Source organism: Lampetra planeri, chromosome 11, assembly GCF_965212315.1.
Source record: "Lampetra planeri chromosome 11, kcLamPlan1.2.h2, whole genome shotgun sequence".
In the NCBI taxonomy this organism is placed as follows: domain Eukaryota; kingdom Metazoa; phylum Chordata; class Hyperoartia; order Petromyzontiformes; family Petromyzontidae; genus Lampetra; species Lampetra planeri.
The window spans coordinates 11,641,480-11,668,713 of record NC_136117.1 but is presented as its reverse complement, the minus strand read 5'-3'; the positions used below and the strand labels follow the sequence as shown (position 1 = coordinate 11,668,713).

The 27,234-nt window shown below is 51.1% G+C and overlaps 1 protein-coding gene across 2 annotated transcripts in view; it reads left to right on the top strand.

The window, feature by feature from the left end:
• FOXP2 (forkhead box P2) overlaps window positions 1-27,234 on the top strand; it is a 262,365-nt gene that overhangs the window by 32,942 nt on the left and 202,189 nt on the right. For both annotated transcript variants that reach the window (XM_078598843.1, XM_078598845.1), the window contains exon 2: window positions 4,433-4,510. The gene's annotated coding sequence lies outside the window, so the exon portion shown is untranslated. The remainder of the gene's footprint in view (window positions 1-4,432; window positions 4,511-27,234) is intronic.

Below are 27,234 nucleotides of genomic sequence, written 5' to 3'. Positions count from 1 at the left end.
GGGGGGCAGGATGGGTGGGTGAGGGGGGCAGGGTGGGTGGGTGAGGGTGGGCAGGGTGGGTGGGTGAGGGTGGGAAGGGTGGGTGGGTGAGGGGGGGCAGGGTGGGTGGGTGAGGGTGGGCAGGGTGGGTGGGTGGGTGAGGGGGGCAGGGTGGGTGGGTGAGGGTGAGCAGGGTGGGCAGGGTGGGTGGGTGAGGGTGAGCAGTGTGGGTGCGTGAGGGGGGGCAGGATGGGTGGGTGAGGGGGGGCAGGGTGGGTGGGTGGCTGAGGGTGGGCAGGGTGGGTGAGTGAGGGGGGGCAGGGTGGGTGGGTGAGGGTGGGCAGGGTGGGTGGGTGAGGGGGGCAGGGTGGGTGGGTGAGGGTGGGCAGGGTGGGTGGGTGAGGGTGGGCAGGGTGGGTGGGTGAGGGTGAACAGGGTGGGTGGGTGAGAGGGGAAGCAAGTCTGACAACCCACGAACCCCGCTGAATGGTCTTGGACACGAGCTCTCTGAAACGCCCAGAGCACTCATCCGCAAAAAAACAATTTAGAAATTTCAGGTTGCGGTGCTCCAATGCCAATTGCAATTTGGTTTTTTTCAACAAAGCCTCCGAATGTAAAATAAAGAAATGTATGTTTAGCCGGGCGGTGGTGACGTATGCCTGTAGTCCAGCACAAATGTTCTGAAACTCCCTTCCCGTGGGCATCGAGGAGGAAGCTTTGCTAGGAGAAGGCGGTACAGCAAATGTGGATTCCACCTTTCCCTTGTGTATGGGATAGAGCATTGCCCCCTCGCACCTTAATATGTAGGGGACCGCAGAGCTTGGGAAATTGTTGGCACCAGCTCCACTGCCTTTCCCGTTGGCTGCTGCCTTCCTGCTTACCTGTGGTTCCCAATCATGCCTCTTGAGTCGTTCTTTGTCTTCTAGAGTGAGCGAATACTGTGCGGCAGTCCGTTCATTATAAGTTGAAATGGTTATATTGGTGCCATTTGTTAAGGTATATGACGCGGATACTGGTTTACATGCTTCAAAAGAGCCTCAGTTAAGTTGACTTTGAACAAAAATTATTACGAGTATGATTTTATCGCAGGTGGTCCCATTCGCAGCCCTCTGACCTCTGAGCCACCCGGCCATTTGAACCCAGGATCTCAGCGGTGCTGGTTCAACTCTTTAACCTCTGAACTACCCGGCCACTCCCTGCTCCCGTTCATTAATGCATTTCTAATGCCGTCGCTTAAACAGCCACCCTGAATCGAGTACGGTTCCTCCTGGGTGGGCAATGATGACACGCTCCTCGGTATGATTGGAAAATTACCAGACCAGGTTGCAGTGCCCTTTCCGTCAAGGTTAGCGGCCTTGCCGTTGCCTCGCTGTTTTCCTGGCATGGGTTTCTGCCAGCTCGCAGGGAAGAAATCGATACCGAAGCAACTTGAATTTGTGAAAGTGTCCAGATCGCGACCGCGTCTCCGTTCAACGGCATCTCGAGATGCGTTCGGAGACGTGTGCACTTTGCTCGGGCCCTGGGTTTCCCCAGGACGTCCTCTTGTACGAGGTAGTCGTCCTCGCGAATCTTTTAGTCTTCCCCTGAGTCATTGAAAGGCTCTGAACGCATACAAAAACTCATCTGTGATTTTAATAATGCGCAACTCAACAGAGGGTGGTGTATGTACGTTGAACTTCTTTCGCACCGTACGTAGCCAACCGTGCAAATCGGAGTTGTGGGGAGAAGGAGAACAAACTAACACCCAAAAAGAAATTCTAAAGAAATTAGTTTTCAAAAACGAACTGGGTCCTGTGCACCACCACCACCACCACCTTCACACTGACCAGCGTGGTGAAGTATGGTCAAACGGCTCCCATGACCAATACTGGCATGAGAAGGTCTATATCCAGCATTGGATTGACAGCTGCATGTTATTAGTACGATGAAGGTGGTGTTTAATACGCGTTCTAAATATGGAATATAGACACCGCTCGGCGGAATCGGCCGCACATCCCCGACGCGTTTCTTCGTGAACGCCGTCCCAGCAAGGAGTCAGAGCGGTGCGGTTTCCTCTGCGTTGACGGCGAAATGTCACGAGAGCGTCGGGGCCTGGGGGAGGTGCCATCTGCGGAACCCTAGGGAGTGAAATTGAACGGTGGCGAGTTGTTAACTACCTCGCCTGGTATACAGGAGGCCGTGGGTTCGATCCCGACCCTGACGCTTGTATATTTGGAGTCTGCATGTCTCGCTCTCCCCGTGGTCGCGTGGATTTTTCTTCGAGTCCTCCGGTTTTATAATCAACATCACGCGCTTTTGAGTATTTGCCTGCTGTATATTTCTTTACGATAAGCCACTTTGCTTAGCTATCATTGTTGGCCAGGTCCCTTCTGACAAAGAGAGCTTATAGCTCAGTGGGCCCTTACCTGGTAAAATAAAAAAAAAATAGTTTTGTTTAGTTATCAAAAGCCGGGGGGCCCACTCGCCGACCGTTGCCGTTTCACCGGCCAAAGCAGCCACCGGTGCTGACGCCGCCGTTTCTGTCTCTCTCGATCCGTGCCACGGAGTTCACGTCCCACAGCCCCAAAACCCTGCGTGGCAGCCCCGCAACACCGTGGGTCAAAGGTCAGAGGGGACGATGGCCGTCCAGGAGGGGCGCTCCGGGAAATTAGATTTGTGGCACAGAAATATCAATTGTGAAAATATTTAGTTAATGTATTGCCGTGTTCGTGTCCCAACCGGAACCTAAATATGAAGCGGTGTCAATTTACGACGCGCGGCACCTTTTACTTTTTCATGAATTTTCGCCTCCCTCCCCGCAAAATAATTACATTCTGTGTTAATTAAACGGTTGTTCGGCAAACGCGGAGGTTTCGGTGGATTTAAGCCGCGGCTCTCCTGTGTGTTTTACTGTAGTGGGTGACACAGAGAAATGAGATCTTAAGTCTGATCTCCTGGCTCTGGTATTAGTTTGGTTGCGTGACCTTTTATTTTTAATTAACTGGAGGCTTCAAGCAAAAAAAAAAGAAATACAGATTCTATTTTGCCGAAGCCGACAAATATGCATAAGGGGGACAATAATGGGGCCACGTAACAAAAGGGAATGCGCAGCGGCTGTGCGGTGCACTTATTAAAGCGTACACATCAGACATCCACCCGCAGCGCAGCGCACACACAAAAAGAAAGACAAAGATACACCCCAGCCTCGCTTTATACACTGTCAGCGAGCACCTATTAAGGCTGGCGTGACACATCGTGGACGGGGGTGGGGCTTCTTTTTGTTTAAATATCTGGCTGCCTTTGTTTGCCCCACTTTGCTGATGTTCCCGTCACCTTACTTTAATTAACTCGAGGGTCTTTGCGTCTGCTGAATGGTCTTGGACGTGACCCAAGCTCCGCTTGGGTCACGGCAGTTCAATTGGCGACACTTTCGCCGCTGCGCTCGGTGTGGGTCGGCGACGGGAGGAGCCAAGGAGGGTTTCGGGTGGCACTCAGCACCGCCGTTCACGATATTTTGTAGCGTAGCGCACTAACCGCTGCGTGCCACCACCTCTCTCCGCTGATGCCATTTTCGCAAATTTTGTGGTGGGTTGAGTCGACCCATGGGAGCCCATGTCACGTTCAGATGCCAATTGGTCGTTGGGGTTGCCACCTGTCATGTTTTTCCCAGGACCCCCTCTTTATTTTGATTTATTTAGCTTTCCTTTGGAGACATCTTTATTAATGACAAGTCCCCAGTTTTTGTCAGGTTGCGTAATAACACCGCCAAATTCAACTTGCGTTTGCCTGTGGTTTTTCCCTCCTCCGTTATCGTGAGATATTCTACTTGCCATGGTTCGTGCCGGTTTGTTTTGCACCTTTTGAGGTGGCAACCATAATTGCGGTGCGCTATAGCCAGCGATGGCACTTGAGTAGGCACCGTGATGCTGTTGCGCACTCACGGAATCGCCCAAGAGTCGCTCAACATTGCAGCATTAAAAGGTGACACATATATGTCTATATTTTTTATAGTCTGTATGTGTCTCTCCCTCTTTTTGTTCGTTTTTTCTTCTGCAAAACAACGACTTTTACCCAATAACGTTTTTAACGCGTGAGACAGACACGTTTTATTATTTATTATTTTAAAGCCAGACAAGTGCGGCGTGCCCTTGCATGCGCTAAAAGCCCTGTCCGGCAACAAGAAAACGTTTATAAAATGCCACAAAACCAACAAAATAAAACTATTTTTTTATTATTATTTTTCGGGTGAGGACCACCAAGTAACAATTCCATCACCAATTAAATATTTTTTGACATTAAACGGTTTGGCCATATATTTATTTATAACAAACATATAAAAAAAGAGCGAGCAGGTTCTGTTGGTCTGCTGGCTCCTTGTGCACTCCGGTGTCCTGAAGGTAGCGCTGATGCTGTGCCTACGCCGGTCGCTTTAAGAAATTCAATCGCCGCGCACTTTCCCGCTGTTGTGTTTCAGGACTCGGATACTGGAATTTGGTGGAAAACTCAGCGCGGACATTTGGATGACGGGCTCTCGAGGAAGGGCCTCATAGCGGTAAGTGGCACTCACGGGTTTTGATTTATAATTACGATCGAGTTCGCGGGGCTCGTGCCCCGCGTTCTTGAAACGGCGCATGGCGGGGAGGGAGGCGTGGACACACGCTCGCTCACATGCTCTCACTCACTCGCACGCTCTCACTCACTCGCACACTCTCACTAAAACGCTGTTGTTCGCTCGCTCGCTCGCTCTCACTCGCACGCTCTCGCTCGCTCTCACTCGTACGCTCTCACTCGCACGCTCTCACTCGTACACGCCCGCTCACATGCTGTCACTACACGTTCTCGCTCACTCGCTCGCTCTCACTCACATGTTCTCATTCAGTCTCGCTCGCACGTCCTCGTACGCTCTCACTTGCTTTCATTGACTTGCACGCTCTCACTGACTCACTCGCTTTCATTCGCTGTCGCTATTTTGCGTTTCCCCATTCTACGTTTCCACCGTCGGCTGCCAGAACGTCATCGCGGGTTTTTGTTTCGTTTATCGTGCGGATGCCGGTTTGCTGAATTTATGGATGTTTATTGAACTTCTTTTGCGCCATACGTAGTCATCCGTGCTAATCGAAAGAAAGTGTTTATTTATTTATTTAGTGTGGCCCAAGGGTATATGGCGTGAGTGTTCTATTGCAGCGAGTGTGGCTATGACTCGCGTACCAGGATCGGGAGCCAGAGCACAAGGGAATAAATGAGGACATTTGTGGGTGGCAATGCTTTGACCCAGGCTGAGAGCGGGTCGGTTAGATTGGATCACACTGGCCTACATTTTCAAGTAAATTTCAGTTCAAATAAATAAACACGTCAACATATTTCTCACCCAAAGTTGACCAATGCCCCCAAAATTAAGCCAGACCCGGTCGGAAACCAAAACTTGCCACCGGCCATTTCCTCAGCGACAAAACGATCATTCTTAATTTTGGAGCTTTCGTGACTGCAGGAATTATTCTTTGGTTCTTTCGGTAAAGTCACGTATAAAGATAAAATAATAATTTCGATTTAAAGCTTTCGTGACTGCAGGGATTCATCTTCTTGGTTCTTTCGGTAAAGTCACGTAGAAGGGAAGTAATAAAATAATAAAAATAAAAATAATAGCATACGACGTTTCGATTGCAACACAAGCAATCATCACCAGGTATAATGAAATAGCGACATAAAATCTAACCAGAAAACTATAGACAGACATATAAGCAGACAGATATCACCAAGATACATAGAGCGAGCAACACAGGTACAGAGAGGGGTGATCGTCTCTGTGGGGTGGCCTTAAATTTAACGATCACCCCTCTCTGTACCTGTGTTGCTCGCTCTATATATCTTGGTGATATGTCTGCTTATATGTCTGTCTATAGTTTTCTGGTTAGATTTTATGTCGCTATTTCATTATACCTGATGATGATTGCTTGTGTTGCAATCGAAACGCCGTATGCTATTATTTCATTTAATTTATTATTTTATCTTTATACGTGACTTTACCGAAAGAACCAAAGAATAAAACGATCATTACCAGCGGGCAAAACATCTCCCGCTCAACTCGTCAAGTCTAATACCGGTCTGGCTGCGAGACTCGCGATTGGCGTCGGGATGGGGAAGAGGCCGCCGTGCGGCAACCGTCATGGAGTTGCGCTTCGAGTGGGCCTCGTCTCGTCCTCACCATCGTCGAGCCGGCCTTGTCACGTCATCATCGTCCAGCGGGCTTCGTCATGTCCCCACCATCATCCAGCGGGCCTCGTCTCGTCTTCACCATCATCGAGCCGGCCTTGTCACGTCATCATCGTCCAGCGGGCTTCGTCATGTCCCCACCATCATCCAACGGGCTTCGTCTCGTCCTCACCATCGTCGAGCCAGACTCGTCTCGTCACCATCGTCCAGTGGGCCTCGTCGCATCCTCACCATCGTCTAGCAGGCCCCTTCGCGTCCTCACCATCATCGTCCAGCGCGCCTTGTCACGTCACCATCGTTCAGCGGGCTTCGTCATGTCCCCACCATCATCCAGCGGGCCTCGTCTCGTCGTCACCATCATCGAGCCAGCTTCGTCGCGTCCTCACCATCATCGTCCAGCGGGCCTCGCCGCGTACAGTGCGGCCAAGCGTCTCCTCGCGACTCGTCGGCGGTCAGCCGAGCCGGGCCCTCATTTGGCTCTGGCTGGGCGGACGCGAGCTGCTAATGGGATGCGACGGGTAATTTTAATAATGCACGGCGGCGCTGTGTATTAATTGCAGCGGAAAGCGAGCTGGGAGGCTCTTTAAGCCAAGCGGTGTTTTTCCCCCAAAGCATTTCTTGGTCGTCTATAATTTCATCCCCAGGGTCCGATGCTTCGGACACAAAGGCTGCTCCATCTCGAGCTTTTGTTTCACCGTGACAGGAGCTGCCTTTGGGTCCGTTTTCTCTGTCACCTCGTTTGACGTTTACGCAAGAAAAGGTGGGCGGGGGGGGGGGATGGTTTGTTTAAACTCGCCAGCATCTGGCAGAGAACCTCTTTCTTGCCAGGGTTGTCTCCGTTGCTCTGTTCTTTGCCTCCTCGCTCTGCTCCCTTCTTCCTCGGCCCCCGCGAGGAGCGCAGCGTGCCGTGAGTGAGCAGCGCATTGTCGGCACGGGAGAGGGGTATTTTTAAAATGCAGTGAATGGCACTGGTCAATAAAACCGCCGGCGTTTAATGTTACACGCGACAGAGGCATTCGCGAGTGGATCAAACTCCAATCTGCAGGGGGAAAAAAAATGAAAAAGGGGGGGGGGGGGGGTTTGGCATTTGTTTAACGCCCACGAATATTTCACGGCTCCTTTGCGGTGACCAGGGTGTGCTTTTAGCCGAGCAACTGAAAGACAAAAGAGAGGACGGTGGGTGGTTGTGTGATCCGAGGGGGGAAGGAGGTGGAGGTGCGGGAGGAGGGACCTTGTACTGGTTTGGGAACAGCAGAGCTGAAAGGGAAGGGGGTGCACTGGTTAGGGTTGGGTAGACCCCCTTCTCGCTCTCTCTCGCGAGCTGTCCCCCCCTGGGTGTTTGCGAGGTCAAGTTCGCCTGTAACGCCACACTTCTGCGCCATCTGCTCCGGAAGATCCGGCGAGAGAGTGAGAGAGAGCGAGAGAGAGCGAGAGAGAGAGTGAGAGAGAGTGAGAGAGAGAGTGAGAGAGAGCGAGAGAGAGTGAGAGATGGAAAGAGCATGGCTCTCCCTGCCGTAGTACAACAAACCCCCTGCCTCTCACCACCGCAGGAGCAGCCAAGTTTAACGTCCCCGGTCACCCCCCGCTTCCCTCCTTGCAATTACGATGCAATTTGGGTTCATGTACGGTCCTCAATACCAACGCGTTTCAACGAGCTGTGCAAAAACAGCGCTGCGTGCACGTCGGGCAGACCGTCACGCGTGGAGTGTATGCAATCTGCGTTACGGTGGCTAGGAGATGTTAACTACCTTGCCTGGTATACAGGAGGTCGTATATTTGGAGTTTGCATGTTCTCCCCGTGATCGAGTGGATTTTGCTCAGGTTTTTCGCCACCACATTTATAAACACGCGTTTAGAGTATTTGACTGCTATACATTTACATGTAATTAGACACTTTGTTGAGCTATCATTTGTGGCCAGGTCGCTTCTGAAAAATAGCTGTACGTATAGTTCCGTGGGCCTTACCTGATAAAATAAGTATTGTAAATATAGTTAATGTATATGTATGTTGAACTTCTTTCGCACCGTACGTAGCCAACCGTGCTACGTATATTCTAGAGAAGATAGCGTTAGCTAGCCAGAGGCAGAACAGAAGGGGGAGATCTTGAGCCTGGACTTGGTCAGGGAGTCGAAAGGACGGATGGCTAGGAGAAGGCAGTTCCAGACTTGGGAGCAGCACAAGAGAAAGAGCGACCTTCCACTGAGCTAAGGTCGATGAGCGGGAAGGAGCCCGTGATCGATCTAGAAGACGGGGTGAGTGTCTCCTTGACTTGTCAGGGAGTCGAAAGGACGGATGGCTAGGAGAAGGCAGTTCCAGACTTGGGAGCAGCACAAGAGAAAGAGCGACCTTCCACTGAGCTAAGGTCGATGAGCGGGAAGGAGCCCGTGATCGATCTAGAAGACGGGGTGAGTGTCTCCTTGACTTGTCAGGGAGTCGAAAGGACGGATGGCTAGGAGAAGGCAGTTCCAGACTTGGGAGCAGCACAAGAGAAAGAGCGACCTTCCACTGAGCTAAGGTCGATGAGCGGGAAGGAGCCCGTGATCGATCTAGAAGACGGGGTGAGTGTCTCCTTGACTTGTATCTGGGTTTGGATTGGCAAAGAAGAACGGGAAGGCCTCAAGCCTCCACCCAGAAGCGAGGGGCAGGCAGGCAACAGCACGGGCAGCTGTAGGGAAGCAGTTCCCAATTTTCCAGGGAGGCAGAGGAGGAGGAGCGACCTCCATTTTCCACACCCCTCCCCAGGTGTCTCTGTGGGAGGCTGTGCCTAGTCGTCTGGGTGCACCTAATGGAGACCTCGGCCGTGCCTGGTAAGCGCCGTGCACTTTGCCGGGACTGTTCGGAGCGGTGGTTGGTTTAATGTTTTATAGCTTTTATGTTTGCTCAAGATTTTTCTTGCGAAGTATTTTCCTTGGCCACCTTTCAAAGAAATTTCTAAGTTTATTAGTTTCGTTTATAATATATATACGTGCGTGTGCACGCGCACAAACGCCTGTGGATATTTATTACGTCTGTGTGTCTGTTTGTTTGCGTCTTTGCATGTTTGACAAAGATGGCTTGTAGGTAGGTACGCTCTCTTACCTATACAGCAATATGGGAGCGTGTGTAGGTATTGCATTCGTGTGTGTATATGCACTGCAGGGGAGCGGTGGTGTAGCGGTTAGCACTGCGCTACGAAGCCTGCGACTCGAGTTCGATTCCCGCTCACGGCCAACACCGGTGACGATTATTTGAACCGGTCCTGGACCTCCCCTAGGTCGACTCAGTTTCAAATGAGTACCTGGTGTGATGTGTAAACCCGCCACTAGGGAGATAAAGGTGGCTGGGCGTGGTGTTGGCCACCCACCCCCTCATGTGCCGGTCCGGCCTTCATAGGTGCTCGCTAACAGCACTTACCCCAACAGTCTGTTAAGGCTATGCGGGGGATCTTTGTCTTTGTTTGTATGCACTGTAGGGGAGCGGTGGTGTAGCGGTTAGCGCGCTGCGCTATGAGCCCAGCGACCCGCGTTCAATTCCCGCTCCCGGTCAACACCAGTGATGCATATCTACACTTGCCCTGGGCCTCTCTTAGGTCAACTCAGCCTTAAAATGCATACCTGAACTGCATCAGGCGACCGGGAGTGGTGCTGGCCACCCAGCCCCTCGTGTACCGTTCTGGCCTTCATAGGTGCTCGCTAACAGCATCTGCCCCAACAGTCTGTTTCAGGCTATGCGGGGGATCTTTGTCTTTGATGCGTGTGAGTGAGTACGGCAAAGCCCCGGGGTTGTTCGCAGCTCGACGGAACTTTAATTTCAACAGGCCGGGGCTCTCCACTGTTAGTCCGCCTCGCTGGGGTTTTATTGGTGTCACTGTTCCATTCCTTATTTCCCTACCTTATTATAGACCAGTTCCGAACTTATTGGTCACCCCAGGCTCCTTATAAATCTCAACGTTCATCCCATCACAAGGCAGAAACACAAACAAATAGACAAAATTATTACTTGTTTGCCCGTATGAAACGGCTGTACGCCGTATGGACCTGAAAACTTAGTTTCCCTGCACAAGAATAATGGTAAATCGTATGGGTTGACAGGTACGCGAAACACTCTCCTCCTCCTCCTGTGTTTCTCTATGCGCGTCTGTGGGATCCCGTGCGAGCCTATGGGTCTCTGTGCAAGTCCATTGCTCTCGATGTGAGTGTGTGGACCTCCACGTCAAATCTGTCGGTCTCTCTCCGCGAGTCCACGAGTCTCTGCGCAAGTCTCCGTGTGTAGGCCTGCGGACACGCGGACGCGGTACATTGCGCGTCGTTCGAGCATTTTCCTCCACCGCAGGCCATTGCGTCACGAATTCAAACCCGAACGAGGTGCTCGCTGGAGCCAAGAGAGCCGGGGGGTGCCCGCCGATCATCACAAAAGCGAGCCGGACTTTCCTTTCGCCTTCCCTTAACCCGCGCGGATACGGGAACGCCACCAAACACACAGCTCTTGGCCTTGGCCGCAGCAACGCAGTGGCAATCTGCAGCGCGCTACCCATCCCTTCCCCTCTCTTGTCTGCAGCCCCCCCCCCCACGCTGCCCCCCCGCCCCCCTGCACCCTTTCCTCCTCCTCTTTTAAGTTGCAGAGTTTTAAGTCACGGCATCTTCGGCACGCGAATGTAATCGCTTTTCTTCCCAGCACGCCTCAAAGGCAGGGCACCGCGCGCTGCCCCCGGGGCAAGATAATGCGGAGCGACGCTGCTCGTCGCTTTAATCTCCCACTCCTCCCGCCGCTCCTCATCCAACCTCTCTGTCGCTCGCTCTGTTCGCGGTGTGTCGTGTTGTGTCGCTCTGTTAGCGCTGCGTTGTGTTGCGTGTCACTGTTAGCGGTGCACCCTGGTCGCTGCTCTGGAAATCAGCGTGCCGCTAAACCTGTCGCACCCTAGCTTGCATTTTCACATGTGCAGTCTCTGTACATGACATACACATGTGTACACGGGTATGCGTGTGTATGTCATGTACAGAGCTTGCCGGGGCATCAACAGCCGATGGAGGCTGTTGATGCCCCGGCTGTTTGTGTCTGTTGAGGGTGGCATGGCGCACGAGCGGGCGCTGTCGCCAGCTCAACACCTGGCCGTCTTTGTTTCCCCCAGTACTGTTATATTCACACACTGAAGCAGCTGTGTTATCTTGGTGTGGTCTGGGACTGCTTGGTTGTTGTTTTTTGCTGCGTTGCCCAAGCTTGTTGTGGACACGTGTGAAAAAGAGCATTATAGCTCATCGGATTCTTCCAGTATGAATAAATATTCTGATTCTGAACCAGGTGTTTTACTGAGTTTACCTAAAGGAGATCTGAATCAGAATATGAGAATCTGAGTTTCTTTTCACATGTCCAGTTGACATCTGTGAGGTTTAACAACGTGGTCGAGGGATAGATAGAGCAGAGGATGAGGCATTGCTGGCCACCGATTTTAACCGCGGCCCGAAATCAACTTAAAAGTCCGCCGGGATTGTAGTGCCGTGTGCCAAGCGCCAAGTCGCAACGCCCACGGTCGCACGCGCGCACACAAGCGCTGCCTACGTCTGCAACTCCATGAGGCTCGTCAATTCCGAATCTGCTACTCATGAACGCGGTAGCGACGCGGCGACACGCAACACGTGTTCGGTAAAGTCACGTTGAAGGAACATAATAAAATAATAAAAATTAAACATAATAAAATAATTCTCACGACGTTTCGGCCACAACCCAAGCAGCCGTCTTCAGGTGGAGAACAGGTCTGTCGAGAGACAGACCTGTTCTTCTACGTGACTTTACCGAAAGAACCAAGAAGATCAGTGGATGCTCGTTCGGCGCTCCCTATCGCGAAGCGCTCTCCAGGACGAGGGGTGAAACGATGTAACGCGTAGTAGGCTTTCGGGACCGTTGTCTACATGGCACCTTTTTTCGCCAGTATCCAAAATGACGAACAAAAAAGAAGATAAAGATAGGCCAGTCAGTGGCATGGATATTAGAGCGTGCTTGCTTGCATGTTTTGCCACAAGTGTGTCTGGTTCACGCAGACTTTTGATGCCTTGCAAAAGGTTTCTGTTTGGTGTTTGAACATCTTAACAGCTCCTGTTTTATTGCCAGAAAGGGGAAAAAAACCTATTCTTAAGTTTTCATCATTTCGTGACCAATATTATCCGTAACATATTTTTTGGGTTGGATCGCGCAAGTGAAAACGTGTCATTAAACCCTCTAAAACGTGCCTGTTTTGTTTAAGTGACAACACCTTAGTAATTGGCTGTGTCGGGTGGTGGTGGTTTTAACGACACATTCATATTAACGCGATCTAACCCCCCCAAAAAACCCCCTCTCGTCAGGGTGAAACAACCCGGTGGTGGAGAGCACGCGGCCCCCACGTCAGGCCAGCGGTGTCACAGCGTGTGGGGCACCTGCCGTACGCAAGAGCCTGAATAATAATGATGATGATGAAATAATCATTCATTGAAATGTAAAAAAAAATGAAGACGAGAGAAGAAGACGAAGGGAAAAAAAACCCACAACGGCCGCCTTCACGACCGCTGTGTTTAATCAAGAGCTGTGGGGTTTTCAACGCCTCCCTAAGCCAATCTAATATTTAAGATTCATGGGTTCCTGTGCAACTGTAAAAGAGCCAAACTAAGGCAACCTTATTGTGAATTCTAAGAGTGGCGGGAGAAGTGTGTCCCTTGCTGGCCTGCCCCATTCGCCTTGTTGTGTTCAGCTCCCACACATGTAGGCACGGCTCGGCTGCTCAAAGGCAGGGGGGGAGGTGGGGGTGGTTATATGCCCACGTCAGTGTCCTGAAGACGGCGCGCGCCTGAGAGTTCCTGGATTTAAATATGTGGCTCCCAGCCGAGATAAAACCAAGTGCTCATGCGCAGCGAGTTTGATGTCTCAGTCTGGTCACCGAAGAAGGCGGAAAGTAATTCGTACAGAAATTTGCACTCACCTTAATTCCACTTTGCCCAATTCCCAGGCTTTACCCGGTAGATAGGCTCAGAGCGAACCACGAGGAACGCACGCCGGCGAGGTTTTAAGAATGCGGTGGTCGGTAGACAGATTGCAGGAAGACATCCTTAAAGGATTTCAGACGGAGCCCTGTGATGGAACTTGTGAGTCGTTCGCCGGCGTGACGTGCAACCCTGATGGTGCTCAGTCGGGGGGGGGGGGGGGGGTGGGAGAGGAAAACGCTTCACAGCCCTCGCCTGGACATTCGATCGCACGATTGGGAGTTGACGGGTACAGTTAATATACGTAAATAAACAGAGGGGGGGGGGGGGGGACGCATTCCGGCTTTGGTCCAGATTGGTTCAGCGTTGCCGTATCGAGGGAGCTCCACTTTCGCACTTTAAAGTCACGGTGGCAGGATGTTAACTACTTTCCCTGGTATACAGGAGGTCATGGGTTCGATGCTAACCTTGACACCTCTCGATATTTGGAGTCTACGTGTCTCTCTCCCCGTGGTCGCGTGGGTTTTTTTCCCCTCCGGGTTCCCTCCGTTTATTTCCCCTCCACATTTACAATGAACGTGCGTTTAGAGTATTTGGCCGCTATACATTTCCACGTGAGATAAGCCACTTCGTTGAGCTATCATCCGTGGCCGGGTCGCTTTTGAAAAAGAGCCGTGAATCGGTCAGTGGGCCTTACCTGGTAAATAAATCAATAAAAGTTCCGTTTTAGTTTAAAGTCGGGCGGTGATGCCGATGTTCGGTGGTGCGGTGCGAACCGGGAGAGGTCAGGCCGCGTGTGCCCTTGTAAGGGGGCTGAACGAGTCTTCGACCGGAGCTGCCCGGTTACCCTCTCCCAATTTAAAGCTTCCTCCGCAAGGGTGGTCGGGCGTAACAACGGGGGTCGTGGTTTCACCGCAGAGCGTTGTTTCTTAAAGCCCTCCCCAGCCACCGTTCCCCACCCCCCACCCCCGACCCTGTCAGACGCTCCTGCGGTTGTCGACGAAGAAGTGTCGTCGGGTTTCTTGACGTGGCGTTTTGATAAAAGTCTGGTTTGAATTTTTGTAAAAAAATATTTTTTTGCGAGTTTATTGAAGCTGCTTTGAGTTACTTAGTTGGAACACATGTAATCGTCATAATATTAATAACATTATCTTTTGTTTATTTATCCTCCTCGCTCAAGCTTTTGGGTCACCCCCCTCCATACTGAGATGTTTGACCAAAGCCACTAATAACACTGGTCAACAAAAAAAAACATATATTTTTTGGCCTGGACTTTTGCAGCTGTTCTAGACTATTGCAGGGTGCTGATTCCAAATCTTATCTCAGATTTGCTCTATCACGTCTCATTTTATGCTATCGGCATACCCCATTTTCATTGATTTTACCCAAAATTAACTCTGTCACTTATGATTGCAATTTGTTGCGAGTCAGTGACTGCTTTAGTGTTAAAATATGGTGCTGTATTTTTAGGATAGTGTGTTTATAATATCATTTTATGTAGATATCCACATTTATTTAATATTTTTCTTCCGCAGTTTTTATTGAAAATGCAATATTTGATATCTCAAAAAACCTGATGCGATAGACAAAAACTGATGCCAGATTTGGAATCAGCACCCCAAAATTACATGAAGACCGTTGGAATACCTTATGCCAGAAAAAGTGTGTTGACCAGTGATAGGCGTTTGGCTTTCACGTGGGAGGCCAGCGGAGAACCTGGAGCGTGCTCGCTCGCACACCGGGGGACGTATCACTCGAAACCTCCGCACGGATGTATTTAATCAGCTTGCCGAAGCTTGGCCACCTCGCCGTTTGTTCGAGTTTCATTCGATCCACCAACCCTCGCTACCTAAGCGCTGGCTCGTTTGATTGTGCTACGGTGTGAATTACAGATGCCTCCGTGAACTTGAAAGAGGTAGACACGGAAGGGACTGGGGGTGTGTGTGTGGGATTTAAGACATGTGACCGTTGTTTTCATCCGCCGTGCCAGGAGATGGAACCAGTTACTTCTGGACTGTGATTCCAGTGTGCATCCTGTGTGAGTCCTGTGTGAATCCTGTGTGAGTCCTGAGTCCAGTGTGAGTCCTGAGTCCAGTGCGAGCCCTGAGTGAGTCCAGCGCGCTGATCGCTGCGCGGCGGCATCATCCCCAAGTCTAAACGGCGGCAATGAAATCGTCGGTCGCTGGAGCCGACCTCTCAGGAGAGGCCCCTCGTCCCCCCCCCCGCCCCCCCCGCCCCCCCCCCGCCCGTCTGTCGCCCGGTCGGGGACACCGCGGGACGAGACGACGAGGGATGGGAACGCGTGACACGCCCCTCCCCTCCCTCCCTCCCTTCCTCCCCTCCGCCTCCTCCTTCCTAATCCCTGCTACATAGGTGGGGGGGAGGGATGGGAGGGGGGGGGGCAGGATGGGAGGGGGGGGGGAAAGATCGGAACTGAACGCGATCTTGTTTGTCCTGCCGTGGAGGACCGTGGCGTCAAGCGTGGAGGCAGCGAGACTGACGACCCCTCATTGACGACGGCGGCGGCGGCGTCCCCGGCGCTATCTCTGTCTCCATCGCGAGCGGCCGCGCGCGAGAGAGGAGAGAGAGAGAGGAGAGAGAGAGGAGAGAGAGGGCGCGGAGGACGGAGCCACTCGCAGGGGAAGAGAGAAGGGGAGGGAGAGTAGAGATGGAGAGTGGGGAGAGAGAGAGTTTTTGTATTTACCTCTCTGATTTTATTTGGTTCTGTGCACTTGTTTCTATGCCCCCCCCCACCCCAGTTCCGAACCATCCAACTGCCTAATAGCTTTCATCCACCGCTCTTACGCGGAGGCTTTAACACTGAACCCTTGGAATACTAAATGCGCTTTAGTGTGGCCCTGGTGAGCCTCAGCATTTAACACTAAAACCCTAAGACTCTCAAAGCTGACTTAGTCTGGCTCTGCGAGCGTCATCTGTTTACATTGAATCAGAAGAATCCTGAAGGTGCCGTAAGTTCGGACTCCTAGAGCCTCGGGAAAACTGGAGCGTAAGAATCACAGGGGTGACTAACTCAGATGGTGTTGTTCGCTGTCGTGTCGCTGGGTGTGTATATTAGCCTGCAGTGGTTGTTTCTTACTGATTTACGTGCAGATCGCGTGTGCGCTGAACTTCTTTTGCACCGTACGTAGCCAACCGTGATAGTCGGAGGTGCGGGGGAAGGACGACAAAAAACGTAAAACACAAAGAGCAGATCTGGAATATGAAAGCAAATGAACCTGTCACAGCAATTATATTTCGATTTAAAGCTTTCGTGACTGCAGGGATTCATCTTCTTGGTTCTTTCAGTAAAGTCACGTAGAATGGAAATAATAAAATAATAAAAATAAAACATAATAAAATAATTCTCACGACGTTTCGGCCACAACGCAAGCAGCCGTCCTCAGGTGAAGAACAGGTCTGTCAGAAAGACAGCGTCTGAATGAACCTATTATTTCCATTCTACGTGACTTTACCGACAGAACCAAGAAGAGCAATTATCTTGTCTCCTGTTCGTTGTGAACTTGCAGCGTCCTGCCTGACGTCATCGATGCAGCTCATTGATAGAGGTGGACAAAAAGTCACGCCGATTAATGGGCTGCGATCTTCAGCCTTGTCAGTGGTGAGCAAAGCTGAGAGAGTTCCACAATCCCGTGGCAAGTATGTTCCGTGGAAAATCCATCGTTGACTTCCACAAAGCGGTTCCTATTTTATTCACCCTGCAGGGCATTGCCGTGGCAAGCCACGGCAATGCCCTGCAGGGTGAATAAAATAGGGTGTTGTAGGCTGGCGGGGTGTTGTAGGCTGGCGATGATGAGTCTCTCGGAGACTAAACCCCCGAAATTTCACAGGCGAGTCGGAGTCATAAAATGCCTCAAATATATCCGAGTGCTCATAATTGAGCACACTCTCATACAGCGGCGTCATGGTGTGTTTTAAATAAAGATTCCAATTAAATTCTTCTCTTGCGTATGCCAATATGTTCAGCGGCTGAATGCCAATGTCGAGGTCTGCTAGCCACGAGAAGGCTTGTCTGTGCGATTTTGCTTTTCCTCCATTGAATGTTCCAACGTTAGAAGATTCCAATGTTACAAGTTCTTGTTTTAGTCACTACGTTAACAACTTACAGCTCGATGTCATGGCGATGTCAATCAACCACCGGAAAAAGGCCTTCCCCACGCCATGTCGGTCATGGGGGTTGTTTGACCATACTTCACCGCGCTGGTCAGTGCAAGATTAGACAAGGGTTCCATCCAGGACTGGATCACTGACGTTAGTCGTGGCTGTTAATCAAACTCGGTTTTTATCAGGTTCATAGGACCTCCGATTGGCATGGTTGGCTATGCACGGCGGTAAATAAGTTCAGCATACGTACGTACATACATAGCGCAGTGCGTTAACTTCTGCGCCATCCGAAAATTTCACTTTTTTTGTTTGTCCGTTGCATAACTGGAGCCTTGCACTATAATTTTAACCACCAGTTTCTTCCCAGTGATCTCGATTTCACAAAAGAGGTGTGCGTTCATTTTGGCGGTAACCTCGCCTGGTTTAAACGATGGACACTAATCAATGGCCAGTCGATCAGGATTTTGCCCCTTTTACAGGCAAGATGCTATTCAAAGGTTTAAAGCACAAGAGGTGTGTTTTTATTGGTGGCTATGCACGCCTGCAGTTCAGTACTGCGGAGCCAGCGAGGGTTAACGGAAATCCCGTGGGCGTCAAGACCAGGGTGGTTAATACCACCCAGGGCTCGTCCGGAGGACTCCACCTGTTCCGTCTGTACGGGATCGAGTGTTTCTCCCTCGCACGTGCGGGTGTTCTCTGGGTGCTCGGATTTTTTCCCGCACGTAAGCACTCATTAATTGGCTGAAACCACCTTAATGTGTAGGGGACTGCAGAGCTCGGGCTATTGTTGATGGCACCGGCTCCGCTGCCTTCCCGTCTGTGGCTCTTCGTGCTTCCGAGTCGTTCTGGCTCCTCGAGAGAGAGAAAATACTTGACGGTGCGGCACAAGTTGAAATTACGATTATTGTATTATTATTTTACAAAAAAAAAATACAGTCCCACTATTTACGTTGCTTTCTGTGCGCATTAATCCGTCAGTGGGCCTCATCGAATATTTCACAGCGGTCCTGGGTGCGCATTACAGCAATTTATGGCGCAATCAATATGCTAATTGCCCTTCAATTATGAGTGCGTCTTTCAGTGCGGGAGATTCTCTCCCATCTTGTTTGTTTTGCATTGGGGCCACGTTTGTCTCGCCAGCTCCGACAGCAGCAGAGTTGAACGGACGAATGAGTGAAGGAATTGAAGAGGCGACGTGATTCACCGCGTCGGTCGGTTGAACGACTAAGCGGCACGATCAATTGTGGGTGACCGTGCGAGTCTTCGCGTGATTGAACGAAGCGACCGAATGAACGAACGGGGCGATGCGCGCGCTCGTGACCACGTGAGCGCGAGTGGCCTGCGCGCCTGGCGCATCAGCGGAACGAGCGAATGAATTCGAACGAATAAAAAAAGGGAATCAACCGATTAGTTTGGCCACGCTGACACGGCCGCGGGCAGGCAAAGAGGCGGGCGGCCGTGGGTTTCGCAAGACTGCTCCCCGGCCCTGGGACGCGTGTCCCAGCACCCACCCCGCCCTGCGCGCGGCGTCTGCCAGGGGGAAACCGAACACCGTGTTTGCCTTCCCTAGAGTTCCGCGTGCCCTTGCCTCTCCATCCTCTCCATCCGCTCTTCACGGCTCCAGCAGACAGATCCTAGGAGGCAAAACAGCATCCCTCTCTCCCTCCCTCCCCCTCGCCTCCCTCCCCACCGCCACAGCACCGCGGCTGTCTCGACTTCCCTTCTGCGGCAGCCAGCCCCCCACCACCACCCCTCACGGCGTCGTCCGCTCCCCCCCCCTCCACCACCCCGCAGCCAGCGCCGCCGCCACTGCGTTCCTCCCGACGGTGGCGGCGGTAGCGACGAAGCGGCCGTATCGTGGTTACGGAGCTCGCTCTGGGGGTGCAGCCGGGGCGTGCAGACGCCGTCGTTATCTTCTGCTGCCGCTGCTGCTGCCTCGCCCCACCTCCCCCTCCCCGGAGCGCACGCGGCGCCTCGCTCATTCGTCTGTCCGCCTCTCTGCGTGTACGCGCGCGCGAGCGTGTGTCTGTGTGTGTGTGTCTGTGTGTGTCTGTGTGTGTGTGTCTATGTGTGTGTCTGTGTGTGTGTGTCTGTCTGTGTGTCTGTGTGTGTGTGTCTGTGTGTGTGTCTGTGTGTGTGTGTGTCTACCTGGCCTGTGTGTGTGTGTCTGTGTGTGTGTCTGTGTGTGTGTGTCTGTGTGTGTGTGTGTCTGTGTGTCTGTGTGTGTGTGTCTGTGTGTGTGTCTGTGTGTGTGTGTGTGTGTGTCTGTGTGTGTGTGTCTGTGTGTGTATCTGTGTGTCTGTCTGTATGTCTGTGTGTGTGTGTCTGTCTGTGTGTCTGTGTGTGTGTGTCTGTGTGTGTCTGTGTGTCTGTGTGTGTGTGTGTCTATGTGTGTCTGTGTGTGTGTGTGTCTGTGTGTGTGTGTCTGTGTGTGTGTCTGTGTGTGTCTCTGTGTGTGTCTGTGTGTCTGTGTGTGTGTCTGTCTGTGTGTGTGTGTCTGTGTGTCTGTGTGTCTGTGTGTGTGTGTGTCTGTGTGTCTGTGTGTGTGTCTTTGTGTCTACCTGGCTTGTTTGCCTTTGTGTCTGTGTGTGTGTGTCTGTTTGTGTGTGTCTGTCTGTGTGTGTGTCTGTGTGTCTGTGTGTGTCTGTGTGTCTGTGTGTGTGTGTGTCTATGTGTGTCTGTGTGTGTGTGTCTGTGTGTGTGTGTCTGTGTGTGTGTCTGTGTGTGTCTCTGTGTGTGTCTGTGTGTCTGTGTGTGTGTCTGTCTGTGTGTGTGTGTCTGTGTGTCTGTGTGTCTGTGTGTGTGTGTGTCTGTGTGTCTGTGTGTGTGTCTTTGTGTCTACCTGGCTTGTTTGCCTTTGTGTGTCTGTGTGTGTGTGTCTGTTTGTGTGTGTCTGTCTGTGTGTGTGTCTGTGTGTCTGTGTGTGTCTTTGTGTGTGTATCTGTGTGTCTGTCTGTCTGTGTGTCTACCTGCCCTGTCTGCCCTTGTGTGTCTGTGTCTGCCTCACTGTGTGTCTGCCTCATTGTGTGTCTGCCTCACTCTGTGTCTGCCTCATTGTGTGTCTGCCTCACTGTGTGTCTGTGTGTCTGTGTCTGCCTCACTGTGTGTCTGTGTCTGCCTTACTATGTGTCTATGTGTTTGCCTCACTGTGTGTCTGTGTGTGTCACTGTGTGTCTGTGTGTCTGCCTCACTGTGTGTTTGCCTCACTGTCTGTCTGTGTGTTTGCCTCACTGTGTGTCTGTGTGTCTCACTGTGTGTCTGTGTGTCTGCCTCACTGCGTATTTGCCTCACTGTGTGTCTGTGTGTCTGCCTCACTGTGTGTCTGCCTCACTGTGTGTCTCACTGTGTGTTTGCCTCACTGTGTGTCTGTGCGTCTGCCTCACTGTGTGTCTGCCTCACTGTGTGTCTGTGTGCCTCACTGTCTGTGTGTCTCACTGTGTGTCTATGTGTCTCACTGTGTGTCTGTGTGTCTGCTAGTATGACTGACTGGTTGCTTGTTTGTGTGTGTGTGTGGCTGTCTGTGTTTGTGTTTAAAATTTTGTGCCTGTTTATATGTGTCTGTGTGCCTCTCAATACATCTGTCAGGCTTTGTGTGTCTGTGTGTGTCATTCTTTGTGTACACCGGTATTTGTCTCTGTGTCAATCTGCACAAGTATTGGTGTGTGTGTGTCATGCATATCTCTGTGCGTGTTCACCTTTAAGTGTTTACGTCCATGCATGCCTCACCTCATCTCCATCCCTTGAAGGAAGAACATGCCAAGATTGTGGAGCAGAGGCCAAAAAGCTTAGCTTTATTTACAGCGTTTATGGTGACAGGAGCGGCACGAGACAGCTTTAGCATTGTTACGCTCACTAAAAACCCGTGCGCGTATTGATTTGTTTAATTTACAGCTATAGTCTGTCTTCAAGCTGTGGTCATTCATTTACATTGATTAATGCGTGATTGCCGAACATATTTCTACGGCCATCATTTATTAATTCATATCGTTCGGTTCTTTATTTATTTCCCGGCAGCAGCAGCAGCAACAGAAGCGTTAATTTTGACCGTATGCTTTGCTCGGCTTTCTTTACGCAACGCGCTGCTCGCATTATACACCACGCACATATAGCGTCGGATAAAGCGTCAGCACACGTTGGGTATAATTGAAAATCCAAATACAATACATACACTGTCATCAAGATAAGAGTCCGCATTCCAAGCCAGGTGCTAAATGACCAAAAATCTAAATCACGGGAAAATCTTTATGAACCTGCCGCAGAAACAGATTAAAAAAACGAGGTATATATTACGTATTTTTAAAGGATCTTGACACAGCAAGCCACTTATTTCGCTTTATTAGGGTAATGCATAAAAGAGTCGGTATGAACCAATGTCCCATATACAATATAAAATATTTATTGCTGCCCTTAAAAACAGTCTATGCCGGTTGAGGATTTGCTTTAAGTCGGGCAGAATGGATGTTTGCAACAAAAAAAAGATGGGAGCAAAGTGAATAAATTATGCGGTGCACCTTAACGCACTGAAAAATCTATCGCGAAAAATTTGGGTGACAGTTATTGGGTGTGGCTTGATGGAATAAAAAAAAACTTAACAGTTAAAAGAAGAACTTTGTTACCCCAACGGGGTAGCGCAAATGAAAAAATAAGGCGCGTGGGATGGGGAGCCCAATTTTTTTTGTCGCAGATGAAACCTGTACTTTATTCATCTGCGCTGATTAATTATTCATTGTAATTCTGATTTTCTCTCTCCCGCTCCCTCTCCCGCTCTCTCTCCCCTCTCCCTCTGTCTCTCTGTCGTGCCGCCCGTATTTTTTGCGCTAATGCACTGCGCCGGCTGGGCGAGCATTGGAAATAATATCGTCAGCCGTGAGCCCGGGTAATGACTCGGCCGGATAATTACCGCGTAACAGACAGATTCCAGTGGGCGACGGGGGCGTGAGGCTCTCGTTGTCTCTGGGGACACAAAAAAGGGACAGGCCCTCACTGGCGCGGCGCATTTGAAACGGGATATATATTAAACAAAAAAACAGAAATAAAAGATTGCTTTCTTCTTTTTTTTTTATACAATCTATTTGGTCATTAAGTTGTTTTGTGACGATTAAAGACAAAACAGAAATGTAGAGGGAGTTGAAAAGGGGCGCTTTTGTGTCTGGCGACGAGACTGCATTGGTGATTTCGGGTTTTTTTTTGGGTACCCATTTTTTGTTGGCTTCGTTCGTGAAAGGTAAGCCCCCCGGCCGGTGTATTTTCTCTCAAATGTAATACTACGTGCGCAGTGCGTGACAGGTGTAATTGAAATACGGCGCGTCCGTGGGATAACAATAAATCGTTGCGGGGTGATGTTTACGAATCGTAGGACTGTGACCTCGGGGGAAAAAAGTTTGCAACAAATAACGGCCTAAATCGCTCGCCGCGCGCGACTTCCGTGATGTGAAATGTTTATCATCCTCGCCGCCGTCGCTGCCCCCGACAGCGGTCAGGAATGTCGAACCGATTGGGGGGCAGTTTTTCTTGCGCGAAATTTTTTGAGCGAGTGCTCCGGTCTCGATTGAAATGCGCAAACTTTTTGTTCTCGTCGTCGTCGTCGTCGTATTCACGCGACACCGTTGCGCGTACCCCGTTTTCGATCACCGTTCGTGTGAAAAGACCCGCGATTAATTGGCTGTCCCACGGCGATGGCAATGTGAACTCGTTTCCTAGCTCGTCCGCTCGCTCGTTCGCAACGGAGAGATGTTCGGAGCGAGCGTTGGTAGTTTACTTGGGTTAGTTTTGTGTTTTATTGACGACGATTGAATAATTACGATTGACAACAAATGAGGAATTGTGCCTTAATTATTTCAATTCTATGGTTATTTTAATACATTGTTAATACAATCACAGCTCAAAAGATGTGCTCAAAATAATCTACGCAATCATTGTTTGGGCTCTAAATACATTATTGTGCGCATGTGTATATTTAATTCCTATGGGTTTTTGTTTTAAATCAGTGCAAGTGGGATTCTACATTGGCTGCATAATATGTAACGTCCAATGTAAATATTCAATGTTATTTTGTCATCTTGTAATTATTTTTTTTACACTGATTGGTTATAAACTCTTCAATATAAAATACATATATTTCTCCACAAATCTGGCTGTCGCCTGATGATGCTAGTTGTAATTACTGGTGAAACGTCGTACTCAAATTGCAAATGTTGTGGATTTACTCTCCAACACACCGGTTAGTGCTGTACTAGTAACGCATTGGCATGTTCTGTTTACGTGACAAACCTCACTAATTGGCTGTGTCGGGTGGTGGCTGGTTTAACAACACATTTATATTTATGTAATCGAACCAAAGAAAAACCTGTATTATGGATAAAATGTATGCTATATATATTTAAACAATTGTGTGTGTGATGTACAATAAATGAACGAGGTAATTTTTGCTGAGTTTTCCAAGCCGCAAGCGTGGACTGTGCTGACGGTCCTAGCGTTACTCCTCGGTATTTTGTGATTTGGATCCGTACCCAATATTTCGTCATATACCACTCATCCGAATTTAACAAGTGCACGTCGGTTTTTCTCAAATCATCGACGAGTAATGCAGCAGCTGCCTGCCCGCCCGCCCGCCCGCTCACTTGCCAAGCAGTTCTGGATCCGTTTTCTGCTCCGCTAAATTCCAAAAACCGGCGTTGCTTTTCCCTGCGTCGGTTTTCGCAGTGGCGCTGTCCTCCGTGTTTTCGGCTCTCTGGCGCGTGCTTCTTTGCCGTACCGCCACGTGTCGTTCGCCACGACGTTCACGAAGTTTCCGCTCGACGTTCTGGAGGCTTCCGAATCTTCTGGAACCGAAACGTGGCCAGCACGTGAAGTGAAAAGTCGGGCCACCGTGTCAAACGGTACGAACGCCACTTGAGAGCGATGGTGTGAGCGTATTTTCCTACTTCTTCGGGAGGCGAACCCGCCTCGACAGTTGTCGAGGACTCTTAAACGCAGCGTGGCAGGATTGATTGACATCCTTTGGGACAGACGTGGTGGATCACTGGCGCAGGGAGCAGAGCGTAGGGGGAGAACTTTGATCGGCAGCTGCTTATATTTGCGTCAGCTTGGGTAGTCGGGGGTGCTATGAGCGTTGCCCAGCGCTTGTTTGTCAACAACAACCGACTGGCCCAGGACTCCGTGCGCTCACTGCAGCCGCCCGCTCGCCCGCCCCTTCCGTGGGAGCTCCGTTTTTGGGTTCCGGCGCAGGAGCTGATCCAAAATCCACAATGACACTTGTAGCAACGCAGCAGTAGCAGCAGCAGCAGCTACTATGCTCGCCGTCGCGCGTGTGTCTGGGTCACGAGGTCTTGCCACGGTCGGTCTCATCGTGCGTAGGCTCGCGCGTCACATTCATGACCGGTGCGAAAAGTTGAACAACAGACATTTTGGGAGAACAACCTTGGCCACGTTTTTGTTTGTGCTTACTGATTCTGTGTAGTTGCGCTTTGCTGTATTCCGGTGGAGAGAGAGAGGACTGGAGTTGGTGTGAGGAGTTGTTTGGCCACATTAATCATAGCAGGGAGAGGGAGGCGGTGGGAGGCACTTTGACCAGCAGACAAAGCCCGGCTCGGGTAGCGGCGGCGGTGGCGGTCGTCACAGGACGCCTCGGCGGCGTGGGCGAGCGAGCGAGCGGTGGTGTCGCAAAACAAAAAAGCCACCCTCGGAGCAACGCGAAGTCATCGCTTGAGAGGCTTCGGCAAGACGCGACGGGAAATCTCGTCGCGTATGCAAATTCCACTTTTGTCGTCGTCGTCGTCGTTGTCATCGTTCGAGATTAATCCGAGAGCCGCGTCGTGCCGCCTAAGAAGTGAGACTCTTGATCGCAGGCGGGGAGCGAACGGCGAGTGTGAAATGTATTTTTCGAGCCCCAAAAACTTGAAATGACGAACGAGGACGGAGGCTGACCGCGGTCGAATCGCTAACCGAGCCGCTTTCATCTTCTTCGCGAACTAAAATGGCTGCACAGTTCAGCTCCGATCTGTCGGCGTTTCTGCCCAGCTTAATTGAAAATTAATAACCGGTCCGTAACCGTGGAAACGGTGTCAGTGACGGCATACAGTGGCTTGACTGATTTAAAAAAAAAATGTTATTTAATTTTCTACACATATTAATTTTCTTTTTTTTTGTTCCACACAGTCTACATTTTCTTTAATGTCATCCGCCTTCATCAGCGGTAGTCCCTTTGTCACGCGCGTGCGTGTGTTAGAACAAGGCGCGGCGTGACGATGGATAGAATTACTCTGAGAGCTAGAGAATGCATTTGATGCGACGCATCGCATGTGTCAATACAATTGCACTTATTATAATGTTATACATTAATGTATTTACGTTTCGTAATACGCTCAATTACGGGTGGATAACGGCAACGTCTTTTATTAAAACAATATAACACAACAAAAGCTCGCGCGGCCATTTGGTGGAATACATGTGCGTATGTGTATACGCAGTGTAGCGGATACACATGCATCGTTGATATTGGTGCGAAGGCGACAAACGGTGAAAGAGGGTAATTTAAAAGATTGCCACTTGATCAGTCTCTTCGGGTTTTTTGAGCGTGCGATTTACACATTCTCCGGCTCGATCCCCCACCTGCATCGAAAAAATTAACCGCGGCCATTTGAGATTAATGACGGTGAAAGCTGCACGCGTTCACGAGGACACGGCGCCGGGCTCCGTGTCCCCCCCACCCCCCCCCCCCCCCGGTGTTTGATTGCGTCGTGGGTCTGAGACGGCGCTCGACCAATTTCCCGGGGGCCGTGGCCCCCCACCCCCACCCGACCAGGTTTACACCACCACCACCACCCCCCCCCCCCCTTTCCGTGGTTATATTTTTCTATACTTTTGGACGGAGTGCAATTCGCGTACGGGGGTCAGCGACAACGGGCGTGGGTCACGGTGGCCGCGGGGTGGCTGCGCTCTGGGGGCTCCAGGTCGTGGCGACGGTGAGGCCGCACTTTTTTTTGTCGCCGTAAAAAAATAAAACTCTTCCCTGCGCATCTGCGGGCGTATCGGGGTGTGCGGTTTTCGCGGTCGGCTGCGATCCCAGCGACCCGGAGGTAGCTCCTGCCCACGTTGCGGACAGCTGTAGTTTCATCATAATCATCATCATCAGCAGCAGCCACGATCAATCCACTGGTAGATGAAGGCCTGGCTAAAGTCACCACCAAGCTCGTCGCGCAATCCTGCGGTGCAACGATCCATCCGGCACCTGCACGCGGCTCCGCAGTTCCCGGAATTCTGAACTAAGGTGGCATGTGTCTCCGCTCGGTTGACTCGGCCTGAGTGGACGTGTGCCTCTTTCCGTTGCGAGTCGTCGACATCTCGCCACCGGGGGAGACAAATGTGGCCAGGTGTGCGCGATGCCGATTTTACCACACCGTCGTTCTGCGTCGGGCCGGCTTTAACGGGCGCTCGCTAGCCACACGTGGGGGAGATCTTTGTGTTTGTTTTGTGTCGTGTGGTGCATGCACGTGCCTACAAGTGAGTTCAATACGCAACGGTCCGGGCTGACTTCGCGACGAATGCTTCCTGGCGTTTTGCCGCAGCAACGGTCGATGTGCGATTGCGCGAATTGAAAGTAAATAAACCGACGGACTCAAAAGGAACGAGAATCGGCGTTCTCCTCTCTGGGTTTATTTACTCCTTTGCTTTCATTATTGTTACAATTACTCCTCGTGCGGGGCAGCCTGCCGCATGCGACACCGGCTTGGCCGTGTGGACGGCGACCGCGCAAACCATCTCGCTTAGCCGGCTTTTGCTGGACCATCAACTGCGGCACGGCACGTTCCCCTCGGCCGCCACAGTCATCCGTGCCTAACACCTGCCCCCTCCCATCTCTCTCTCTCTCTGCCGTCTGCCGACCTGATCAATTGTTGGCCGCACTTGGGTGGGGTAGGTTGGCGGGTTGGAGGATGGGTTGACAGGTTGGCAGGTGGGTGGGTGGGCGAGTCGGTGGGTTGGGCTGGGCTGGGATGGAGTGCAGCCACAATTGCC